The sequence below is a fragment of the Zalophus californianus genome, chromosome 8 (genome assembly GCF_009762305.2).
Source record: "Zalophus californianus isolate mZalCal1 chromosome 8, mZalCal1.pri.v2, whole genome shotgun sequence".
NCBI lineage: Eukaryota > Metazoa > Chordata > Mammalia > Carnivora > Otariidae > Zalophus > Zalophus californianus.
Window position 1 is genome coordinate 114,891,583 of NC_045602.1, and position 11,746 is coordinate 114,903,328.

An 11,746-nucleotide genomic window follows, 5' to 3' on the forward strand; every position below is an offset into this window, starting at 1 on the left:
CCTGCTTCTCCCTCGCCCACTTCCCCTGCTTGTGTTCCCTCTCTCGCTGTGTCTCTCTCTGTCAAATAAATAAATAAAATCTTAAAAAATAAAAAAAATAGGGGTGCCTGGGTGGCTCAGTCGTTGGGTGTCTGCCTTCGGCTCAGGTCATGATCCCGGGGTCCTGGGATCGAGCCCCGCATCGGGCTCCCTGCTCAGCAGGAGGCCCGCTTCTCCCTCTCCCTCTCCCCCTGCTTGTGTTCCCTCTCTTGCTGTCTCTCTCTGTCAAATAAATAAATAAAATCTTTAAAAATAAAAAAAAATTAAAAAAATTAAAAAAAAATAAAAGTTAAAGAACCAATTGTGCCTAGAGGGAAGAGTCTGTGCAAAGCTCTTGAGGTGGGAAAGACCTTGGCTTCTTTGGATGGTTCTAGTTTAATGACCAAGGGAGAAGGTACAGAGAGGTTATTGGGGCCACATAATGCAGACCCTCTGAAACAAGGAAATACACCCAGTTTTATTCCAAGCTGAGGATACTGGAGGGTTTCAGTGGAGAATTGACACGGTTTGTTTGATAAGGTTATGTTCAATTTTTATTAGCTATTAAAAATATTTATGGGGGGCGCCTGGGTGGCTCAGATGGTTAAGCGTCTGCCTTCGGCTCAGGTCATGATCCCAGGGTCCTGGGATCGAGTCCCGCATCGGGCTCCCTGCTCCTTGGGAGCCTGCTTCTCTCTCTGCTTCTCTCTCTCTCTCTCTCTCTCTCTCCCTCTGTCTCTCATGAATGAATAAATAAAATCTTAAAAAAATAAAAATAAAAATATTTATGGGGCGCCTGGGTCACTCAGTCAGTTAAATGTCTGACTCTTGATTTCAGCTCACGTCTCAATCTCAGGGTGGGGAGTTAAAGCCCCACATTGGGCTCTACACTGGGCTTGGAGCCTACATTTAAATACATACATACATACATACATACATACATACATAAATGTTTTAAAATATTTATATACTTGGGGCACCTGGGTGGCTCAGTCGTTAAGCATCTGCCTTCAGCTCAGGTCATGATCCCAGGGTCCTGGGATCGAGCCCCACGTCGTGCTCCCTGCTCGGCAGGAAGCCTGCTTCTCCCTCTCCCACTCCCCCTGCTTGTGTTCCCTCTCTTGCTGTCTCTCTCTGTGAAATAAATAAATAAACTCTTTAAAAAAATAAATAAAAACTAAAAAAAATTTTAAAAAGTCTGCCAGTGGACACTTCCCTTCTACTATTTGGAATTTATGCTCTCTAATTGTATTAACTCTATTACCTTCAATTACTCTCTCCCAAATTATTTGCTGTATTTATCTAATACTTTGGTGCTCATTTTTTTTCTGGATCCCACAAATTAGATATCATCGTTGTCTACACCATGAACTTTCCCTCAGGGTTACCAACATGTTTTCTTTGCTCTCTGGTGTTTCTTGCATCTCAGAACTTTCTTCTGGGATTGTTTTCCTTCTCTGAATTATATCCTCTAGAGCTTCCCATAGTGTGTGAGGGTACACGAATGGTAAACTCTGTTTTTCTTTCTTTCTGTTTTGACTTAAAGAATTTTATTTTCAGGGGCACCTGGTTGGCTCAGTTGTTGAGCATCAGCCTTCAGCTCAGGTCATGATCCCAGGGTCCTGGGATCAAGCCCCTCATCGGGCTCCCTGCTCGGTGGGAAGCCTGCTCCTCCCTCTCCCACTCCCCCTGCTTGTGTTCCCTCTCTCGCTGTGTCTCTCTCTGTCAAATAAATAAATAAAATCTTAAAAAAAAGAATTTTATTTTCTTTTGCCAGATAGGAAGGAGGATACAAGTTAGAAATTTTACCAAAGATTAACAATAATCTTTGATTCTTCCAAAGGGGCACAGGCCTCTAGACAGTCCTTGGGTTACACAAAAACCTTGTGAGACTGATTCAACCAGAAATATTAAGTACCCTTTCTCGGGAAAGCACAAGGTCAGTGCTTTTCAAGAAGCCTTGTACTCCAGGGGCACCCGGGTGGTTCAGTCAGTTGAGCGACTGACTCTTGATTTTGGCTCAGGTGATGATCTCCTGGGATGGAGCCGCACCCCAACCCCGTCAGGCTCCACCCTCATTGCAGAGTCAGCTAGGGAATTCTTTCCCTTCCCTCTCCCTCTGCCCCTCTCCTCTCTCTCTCTCTCTCTTTCTCTCTCTCATAAATAGATAAATCTTTTAAAAGAAGCAGAAGCCTTGTATTCCAACTCCATAGTTGAGAGACTCCTGTTAGAGAACAGACTGAAACAAGCAGATCAGGCTGCAATCAATCTACTTACTGCCCTGTGGTTCACAGGGCTCCCAACCAACACCTTCCTACTCCTGGTCCACTTGAAGTCTGCTTTCTGCCACCAGTAAATCCTAGAGATCAAGAGACCCAAGGCTGTAGATGTCTACAAGGCTTCTCTTGGAGGCCCGGCAAGGATGCCCTCCTCCAAGATCCATCCTGTACCCTCTAATCCTGCTAACCACACACAGGAGCAAACCCCGGTTCCCAGACCAGCTGACATCAGAATGAGGCACAGCTTGAGGGGAAGAAGAAAGGAAAGTGCCAAAGACACGAAAATCTCTGTTTCTCTTTCATCTGAAAATGTTTTAATTGTATACTGTTCTTGAAAGATGGTCTTGCTGAGTGGGAATTGTAGGTTGGCGGGTTTTCCCTCAGCCCTGTCTTCTGGCTTCCGCTGAAGCTATTGACAAGTTTGCTGTCACGCAAATACTCCTACCTTTTGTAGATAATCTGTCTTTTGGTCTTTCTTTCAAAAACCTATAATCCAAGTCTAATCATGAGAAAAAACACCAGACAAATCCCAATAGAGAGACATTCTACAAAATACCCAGCCAGTTCTCAAAACTGTCAAGATCATCAAAAATAAGGAAAGTCGGAGAAACTGTCCCAGCCAAGAGGAGCCTAAGGACACATGACAACTAAATGAAATGTGGGGGCACCCGGCTGGCTCAGCCAGCACAGCAACCAACTCTCAATCATGAGTCTGAGCCCCACGTTGGGCGTGGAGCCTACGTAAAATAAATAAATGAAATGTGGTGTCCTGGAGAAGGACCGGAACAGAAAAAAGGCATTAGGCAAAATCTAAGGAAATCTGAATAAAGTGTGAACTTCAGGTAATAATAATGGATCAACATTGGTCAATTGTGACAAATATACCATAATAATGTAAGAGATTAATAATAAGGAAAACTTGATGTGGAATGTGTAGAAACTTTCTGTACTATCCTCACAAACTTTTGGTAAATCTAAAACTGTTTGGGGGCGCCTGAGTGGCTCAGTCAGTTAAGCGTCCAGCTCTTGGTTTCAGCTCAGGTTGTAATCTCAGGGTCATGAGATCGAGCCCCATGTCGGACTCTGCTCAGTGCAGAGTCTGTTCGTCCCTCTCCCTCTGCTCCTCCCCCGGCTCTCTCTCTCACTCTCTCTCAAATAAATAGGAAAAATCCTTAAAAAAATTTTTAAATAAGTTATTCTAGTTTTACAGTTAGGCAATTCCTTAAATGCTAAACATAGGGTTATCATATGAGCCAGCAGTTCTACTCTTAGGTATATACCTGGAGAAATGAAAACATTGACCACACAAAAATTTGTACACAAGTGTTCACAACATTATTACTACTATTGACCAGAAGGTAGAAACAACCCAAATGTCCATCAACTTGACAACCAAATGAATGAATGATGAATAGACAACCAAAATGTGGTCTAGCCATACAATAGATGATTATTAAGTAATAAGAAAAAATGAAGGGCGCTGGGTGGCTCAGATGGTTAAGCATCTGCCTTCAGCTCAGGTCATGATCCCAGGGTCCTGGGATCGAGTCCCGCATCGGGCTCCCTGCTCCTTGGGAGCCTGCTTCTCCCTCTGCCTCTCTCTCTCTCTCTCTCTCTCTGTCTCTCATGAATAAATAAATAAAATCTTAAAAAAAAGAAAAAATGAAGTACTGAGTCATATTACAACATGGATGAACCTCAGAAACATGCTGCTAAGTAAAAGAAGCCAATCACAAAAGACCATATATTATATGATTCCATTTATATGAAAGGAATGGGCAAATTTATGGAATAAGCCAATCTATAGAGACAGAAGATAGATCAGTAGTTGCCTATGGCTACAGCAGGAGGAAGATAGAAAGACTGCCAAGCGGGGCGCCTGGGTGGCTCAGTTGTTAAGCGTCTGCCTTTGGCTCAGGTCATGATCCCAGGGTCCTGGGATCAAGCCCTACATCAAGCCCTGCATCAAGCCCCGCATCAAGCCCCACATCAAGCCCCACATCGGGCTCCCCGCTCAGCGGGAAGCCTGCTTCTCCTTCTCCCACTCTCCCTGCTTGTGTTCCTGCTCTCGCTCTCTCTCTCTCTGTCAAATAAATAAATATTTAAAAAAAAAGATTTCCTTTAAAAAAAAAAAAGAAAGACTGCCAAGGGGTAAAGGGTTTCTTTTAGGGGTGATGAAAATATAAAATGAGGGGCACCGGTCAGTGGAGTGTGCGAAGCCCCACGTTGGGTGTAAAGATTACTTAAAAATAAAATCTTTTAGGGCACCTGGGTGGCTCAGTCGTTAAGTGTCTGCCTTCAGGGGCACCTGGGTGGCTCAGATGGTTAAGTGTCTGCCTTCAGCTCAGGTCATGATCCCGGGGTCCTGGGATTGAGCCACGTGTCCGGCTCCCTGCTCGGCAGGAAGCCTGCTTCTCCCCCTCTCACTCCCCTTGCTTGTGTTCCCTCTCTCGCTGTGTCTCTCTCTGTCAAATAAATAAATAAAATCTTTTTTTTATTTTTTTATTTTTTTTAAAGATTTTATTTATTTATTCGAGAGAGAGAGAATGAGAAATAGCACGAGAGGGAAGAGGGTCAGAGGGAGAGGCAGACTCCCTGCTGAGCAGGAAGCCCGACATGGGACTCGATCCCGGGACACCAGGATCATGACCTGAGCCGAAGGCAGTCGCTTAACCAACTGAGTCACCCAGGCGCCCTAAATAAAATCTTTAAAAAAAAAAAGTGTCTGCCTTCGGCTCGGGTCATGATCCCAGGGTCCTGGGATCGAGCCCTATATCGGGCTCCCTGCTTGGCGGGAAGCCTGCTTCTCCCTCTACCACTCCCCCTGCTTGTGTTCCCTCTCGCTGTGTCTCTCTCTGTCAAATAAATAAATAAAATATTTTAAAAAGAAATAAGGTTGCCTGGGTGGCTCAGTTGGTTAAGTGTCTGCGTTCGGCTTAGGTCATCATCTTGGGGTCCTGGGATCAAGCCACACATCAGGCTTCCTGCTCAGTGGGAAGTCTGCTTTTCCCTCTCTCTCTGCCTCTCCCCCACCACCTCCGATCATTCTCTCTCGCTTTCGTTTTCTCTCATAAATAAATTTTAAAATATGAATAAATAAATAAGAAAATATAAAATGAAAATCTGACTAGATTATGGTGGTGGTCACACAACTCTGTAAATATATTAAAACCACTGTGCACTTTAAATGAGTAAACTTTGGGGTGCCTGGGTGGCTCAGTCATTAAACGTCTGCCTTGAGCTCAGGTCATGATCCCAGGGTTCTGGGATCTCACCCTGTATTAAGTTCCCTGCTCAATGGGGAGTCTGCTTCTCCCTCTCCCTCTGCCTCTCCCCACCCACCACCTGGCTCATGTGCTCTCTCAAATAAACAAAATCTTTAAAAAAAAAATAAAATAAGAGTGCCTGGGTGGCTCAGTTGGTTAAGCGACTGCCTTCGGCTCAGGTCATGATCCTGGAGTCCCGGGATCAAGTCCCGCATCGGGCTCCCTGCTCAGCGGGGAAGTCTGCTTCTCCCTCTGACCTTCCCCCCTCTCATGTACTCTCTCTCTCTCATTCTCTCTCTCAAATAAATAAATAAATCTTTAAAAATAAAATAAAATAGGGCGCCTGGGTGGCTCAGTTGGTTAAGCAACTGCCTTCGGCTCAGGTCATGATCCTGGAGTCCCGGGATCGAGTCCCACATCAGGTCCCCTGCTCGGCGGGGAGTCTGCTTCTCCCTCTGACCCTCCTCCCGCTCATGCTCTCTGTCTCTCATTCTCTCTCTCGCTAATAAATAACAATAAATAAATAAATAAAAATAAAAATAAAATAATGAGTAAACTTTATGGTATGTAAATTATATCTCAAAACAACAAGGTACTTATCTGATTCCAGTCTTATTCCAATGAAAGAAACATTTACAATTTTCAGAACCACTGTCATACTTGACTCATGTCCCCAAATATGAGAGAGAAGATCTAGAATGGATAGCTACTCCTGTCCAGTCATGTTTGAGATTCACATGTGGCAAGCCTTTTTTTTTTTAAGATTTTATATATTTACTTGACAGAGAGAGACACAGAGAGAGAGGGAACACAAGCAGGGGGAGCTAGAGAAGGAGAAGAAGCCCCCCCGCCAAGCAGGGAGCCCACTGGGATCATGACCTGAACCGAAGGCAGACACTTAATGACTGAGCCATCCGGGCGCCCCTCACATGTGGCAAGCCTTAACGAACTGATAATTTCCTTTATTTCCATATTATAAGTTGTATGATTCAGATGTTGCAGAAATACTTGTGTATCAAAATAGGTTTTGCCATATCCATTTCACTCTTAGCAGCTCAGTAATGTATTTTTAGATTTTTATCCAGCACTTGTGGATTTTTTTTGGGGGGGGGGGGCAAGAGAGTTGTTCAGAGTATCTAATCCTCTAAATTGTTAATTGATTTATGTTTTTAAAAGATCCCTCTGGCCACCAAACAGAATATGGACAATGTGAGGGGGTTTGGATTGGAAGCAGGGGGACCCTTAAAAAGTGTATTCAGTTTATATATTACTGTGTAAAAAAACAACCGCACTCAGAGGCTTAAAACAGTGACAGTCAATTATATACTCACTATCTGCAGTCGGGGCAGAGCTCAGTGGGGACAGCTCATCTCTGTCCCACAAAGTATCAAATGCAGTGGCTTGACTGGAGGATCGAAGATCTATTTTCAAGATAGCTCATTCATTTGCCTAGCAAATTGGTATGGATTCCTGGCTGGGAGCCCAGGTGAGGTGGGGGCCTGGGGACTTCTGTTCCTGTCCATGAGCTGCTGGGCTTCCCCACAGCATGGTGGTTGGAGTGCAAGATCAAATGCCCCAGGAAAGCAAGGTGGAAGGTCATGGTGTTCTTAATGATCTAGGCTGGGAAGTCACATAACATTATTTCTATTGGGCTCTGTGGGTCGAGACAGTCACAAAAGTCCCCCCATATTCAAAAGGAGGAGAATGTTACTCCACCTCTTGATGGAAGATCGAGAGGATCCCAGAAGAGCATATGGAACGGGAGCTATTGTTATGGCCATCTCTGGAAAATACAATCTGCACAGTGGCTGTTGAAGTTGTCCATATGGCAGATGGCGGCAACTGGGACTAGGGAGTGGCTGCAGCAGGGATGGAGAGGAGTAAATATAATTAGCAGGTCTGGGGAGGGAAGATGGATAAGACTTGCCAAAGGCTTGGGTGCAGAAGGTTCGGGAGAGTTAACAGCAGTTGGGAGATGTTGAAAGTGTGTGACCACCGAGGATAACCTAGGAAGAGTGCAGAGAAAGAAGAAAAATGAACCAAGGGCTGAGCCCCGGGCTAGAAATCAAGCCAAAGAGGAGAGAGAAAGGTTAAACAACCATCTCAGGAAACACGACATTTGCTCTTGGGTGTGTTTTCTTGAGCCTGGGGTGGGGGGGGTGGTTAAGAGAGGGTTTTTCTCTTTCAACCAGTCATCCTGGGGCTCTGATTCTAACTCCTGGGCAAGAAAATAAACCTTGTGGGGGGATGCTACCGGTTCACACTGGGTTTTGATAATGCTCAGGTAAGAAGCAAGAAGGTTTCAGAGGCTAAAAGTAAGGGGACAGGAGGCAGGGCAACGGGTTTGGCTTTCTTGCTAGAGAGAATGAGGAGCCAGGAAGGTGTCAGCCTTGGCAGAGACCAATTCAGAGTCATGGTCTAAGAGCTTTTAGTCTCAAATCCAACGTTTCACAAAAGAGGAACCAGAGGTCCTAGAGAGCCTCACTAGCCCTGTCTCCACCCCAGCCCAGTATTGGTCACTGGCAAAAGAACCCGTTAATGGGTGCCTGGGTGGCTCAGATGGTTAAGTGTCTGCCTTCGGCTCAGGTCATGATCCCAGGGTCCTGAGATCGAGTCCCGCATTGGGCTCCCTGCTCCTTGGGAGCCTGCTTCTCCCTCTCTCTCTCTCTCTCTGTCTCTCATGAATAAATAAATAAAATCTTAAAAAAAAAGACACCGTTAATGAGCTGGAGATCAGTTTATGACGCTGAGGGGGCATATGGTTTCCACAGCCTATCGCCACCTCTGACTGCTGCCAGCAGAGGGCAGCAGAGGGCCAGAGCTGCAGGGTCCCAAGCGGGCTGGCCATCCAGCCCTGGCAGAAGAAAGAGGGGAGTCTAGAATGGGTGAGGCACTTTCCTCCCTTCCCTGCCTAAGGATGATACATCCATTTCACAGATGGTGATAATAATAATAATTGTTGCCATTATTATACCAGCCACCCTTTTTTAAGCCCATCCCATCTCTGCATCCCTACCACCTTATCACGGACCCAGCCAATGGAAAAAAACCAGTTTTGGGGGGTCAGGCAGACTTGGCCTCACACCCTGGCTCTTCCACCAACGCCGTGTGACCTCAAACACATCACTTCTTCTGTGAGTCCTCCTTTCTTCATCTGTGAAATGGAGATAATATAACAAAAGGCCGAAGGGCTCTAAGAGAATTAAATGGCCCTGTATGGAAGAGGCTCCTTCCATTTTAATTCCTTCTTCTGGCTTCCACGGATGGTTCTATTTAGACAAATGTTATTAATTGTCACTTAACAGACATTCACTCTGTGTCTGCACCTATCCTGGGTGCTTGGGGACACAGGGTGGGCATCCCAAACGGACAGAACCAGGAAAGCAGCTCTGTGTAAGGGCGGGTCCCCACCAAACCTAGGGTCTGCCTATCTGGATTAAGAGCCAGGATTCCAAAATCCTGTTGCCTTGCTTGAAATTTTTCTTGTGCCACTCACTATGTGACCTTGAGAAGCTGACCCTGTTTTCTTTTTTCTTTCTTTCTTTATTATTTTTTAAGATTTTATTTATTTATTTGAGAGAGAGAGAATGAGAGAAAGCACGAGAGGGAAGAGGGTCAGAGGGAGAAGCAGACTCCCCGCCGAGCAGGGAGCCCGATGCGGGACTCAATCCCAGGACCCTGGGATCATGACCTGAGCCGAAGGCAGACGCTTAACCATCTGAGCCACCCAGGCGCCCCTGACCCTGTTTTCTGAGTCTCAATTGCATCATCTGTAAAATGCGGACAGTTGAAGTACCTAGAGGATCCAAGTGACTTTTCTCTTTTAAGTCTTATTTATTTAAGTAATCTCTATGTCCCATGTGAGGCTTGAACTCACAACCCAGAGATCAAGAATTGCACGCTCTTTTTTTTTTTTTAAGATTTTATTTATTTATTTGACAGAGAGAGACACAGTGAGAGAGGGAACGCAAGCTGGGGGAGTGGGAGATAGAGAAGCAGGCTTCCCGCCAAGCAGGGAGCCTGATGCGGGGCTCAATCCCAGGACCCCAGGATCATGACCTGAGCTGAAGGCAGACGCTTAACGACTGAGCCACCCAGGCACCCTGAGTTGCATGCTCTTCTGATTGAGCCAGCCAGGTGCCTCCAGAATGACATTTAAAAGTGACAAAAAAAAAAAAAAATTAAAGTGACAATGCACAAGCAAATGCACATAGTAAGTACTCGGTAAATTTAAAATCAAAACAGGGCTAGCCTCCCTTAAAGTTATTTCTCCCCTGAGCAGTCTTTATTGCTCACTCAGGTCACTAACCACCCCCTCAGATATACCAAAGCAGGCTGTTATCAGAGAGGAAGCAAAACCCCAGTATCTGAAGATTGGCTCTGTGGGACCTTGGGCATCTAGCCTTTCTGTTCTCCAGTTTCCTATCCAAACTATTGGGTCCACAATCGTCCCTACCTGTGAGGGTTCGTCATGAGGTGAAATGAAAGTCATAGCGAGAAAGTGCTTAGCACAATGTCCCACTGAATGAGTACACAGCATAGATTTGCTTCTTCTGCTTATTTCTATGACTACTGTTACCATACTATCTTCCATGTCCACCCTGTCAACTGTTCCTAAGGTGTCAACCTCCTAAAAACCTCTCAAAGCAGGATTTGTGCCCCATTTCCCAGGCCTGGCCCTGCCTATTATCCTACACATGTACTCTGGGCTTGTTCAAACACACGTTACCGGGCCCCATCCCAGAGCTTGCCATTCAGTGCATCTGCAAGTTCCCAGGTAGTGACGATGCTGTGGTCCAAGAGTCACACTGACACCCTCTGCTTCTAAGCTCTTCCCAGCTCTTCTCTGACTCAGGAGTCTTCCATCTAACCCTTCTCCAGGCAGGGGCTGGGAACTGGGGTGGCTTTGGGGCAGGAGGCCACTCACTCACGGAGTCAGAGGTTACAGGCTATCTGCGAGGGTAATTTTAGGGCCTAAAAATCCCACACTTCCCCCTCTCTGTTCCTTTCCCAAGCTCCCCCAACACACAAGGACCCCCCAACCTCCTGCCCCCACAAGAGCAGAATTGGGTGCTCCCCTCTACTTAGTCACTGCAGGAGGAGTCTCAAGCTGTGGAGTGTGGAGGGATCCCAGAGCCTACCACCCTCATGCTGCATCCAGAACAATCCTTCATCCTTTCTCACAAATGTTTCACTCACCCTACTCTCTGCTCTGAAATTCCCTCAAAAGCACTCACTAGCAATTTTTCCAAATCACAGTAATTACCTTATTACTTTGATATTAATAGACTTCACTTGGCATCAAGGAGCCAGTTGGAACACGCCTGCACCCAGTGTGTGCAGAGGGACTCAAGGAGGCAGCCCCGCATGCAGGCTGGCCTGGCTGCAACTCTGTGGGCTAGGCCCCGATAGCCTCCTCTACCATCCCCCTTCCCTCCCTCCTGCCCCTGTGCAGCTCAGAGAATCCAGCAACCAGACTCCTGGGATACAGTGGAGGTCAGATCATCCACTCTCCAGAGGCCTCGAGTCACTCAGCAAAACAGAGGCAGCACCCAGAAGGGTACCCAGGGCCCCTAGCCCCCCAGGGCAGCCTTTCCCCCTTCCTCCCCTCCGATACGCCCCCAAGACAGATCTGACTTGGAGACCCTCCAAACCCTAGCCTGCGTGAGGGGAGTCAGAAATGACTCCTTGGGCGCCTGGGTGGCTCGGTTGGTTAAGCGACTGCCTTCGGCTCAGGTCATGATCCTGGAGTCCAGGGATCGAGTCCCACATGGGGCTCCCTGCTCAGCAGGGAGTCTGCTTCTCCCTCTGACCCTCTTCCCTCTCGTGCTCTCTATCTCTCATTCTCTCTCTCTCAAATAAATAAAATCTTTAAAAAAAAAAAAAAGAAATGACTCCTTGCCTCCCAGTAATAACTAACACTGATTGACTATGGTCCATAAGCTCTCCAGGTGAAAACTGACTTAATCCTGGCAGACAGCCTCTCTGCTGTCCTGCCTGTCACTCCCTTGTGGTGTATTCAATAAACTCCTACGTTCTTAAAAAAAAAAGGGGGGGGGCGTCTGGGTGGCTCAGTTGATTGAGCCTCTGCCTTCGGCTCAGGTCATGATCCCAGGGTCCTGGGATTGAGCCCCACATCAATCTCCTTGTTCAGCAGGAAGCCTGCTTCTCCCTCTCCCTCTG